Source organism: Chaetura pelagica, unplaced genomic scaffold (genome assembly GCF_000747805.2).
Source record: "Chaetura pelagica isolate M959 unplaced genomic scaffold, ChaPel_1.0 scaffold79, whole genome shotgun sequence".
NCBI lineage: Eukaryota > Metazoa > Chordata > Aves > Apodiformes > Apodidae > Chaetura > Chaetura pelagica.
In genome coordinates, this window is record NW_009969339.1 from 4,002,592 (window position 1) to 4,003,655 (window position 1,064).

Genomic DNA, 1,064 nt, shown 5'->3' on the forward strand with positions numbered 1-1,064 from the left:
CCTACACAGCTCTTCTGCTCCACACATGTATGAGTCACATAAGCCCCCACACCCCAACACAAACTTCTGCTTCATCCTGTGATTCCCTTCTACCTACACAGCCACCTTCTTGTCCCTAGATCCTACTGCCATGCAAATGCACAGAAAAGATTTTGTGAATAGTGATTTTTCCAGGAAATCATTTTATCATCTCAGGGCTATTAATAAAAACATAGAATAACTTTCAGATTAGAAATATACCAAAAGAAGGGATCATTCTCTATTATGCAGTGGGTGTTAAACAACATTTAAGAATCCCACTGTAAATCAGATTTATGTCAGAATAGCTCACAGTCTTGTGATCAGGCCACTGACTTTGAACTAAATACTTGCCCTATTCACAAATAAACGTGAACATAGGTCTGTCAGATTCCTGGGGAAGTTGCCTGACAAAGTCACCGTCAACCCCCCTCGTTGGAAGATTTCTGTTTTATATAAAATACGTGTTCAGCTACTGAACCAAGCAAAACTGATCCTCAGAGCTTTATGATGAAACACAACTGAGACACGCAGAATCCAACTGACAGTGTAATGAAAGCTTAATTATACAGAGCAAACAGAGTGAGAAAGATGTGAAAACATCTAACCTAAGAGCAATCTCTAAGAAGTCTTATATTAGATGTCTTCTTATTTTATGCATATGTAAACTCTCCTTATGAAGGGAATTAAATCCCTTTAAAGAGGAAAATTTGCGCCCCATCCTGGACAAGCCCTCTAAGCACAAGGCCCTGAGATGAAAGAGAGCTTTCACTCCGTTTCTAAACCTCAAAATGCATTTTTTTTTGGTAGATAATTTTTCTTGCACGGGTTCAGAACAGCAGCAGCCTGTAATGGATGTACACACCACGGAACATCTGAACACGCTCAGCTCTCCGCCCACAAACCTCGCCCCAGCAGAACTCCCCAACTCTCCTCCTTTTGCACCCCCCAATAAAAACACCCCGTAGGCCCGCACCGCACACCGACCCCGCAGACCCCGCAGCAGCACCCGCAGACCCCGCCGCACGACCCCCCACCCACTCACC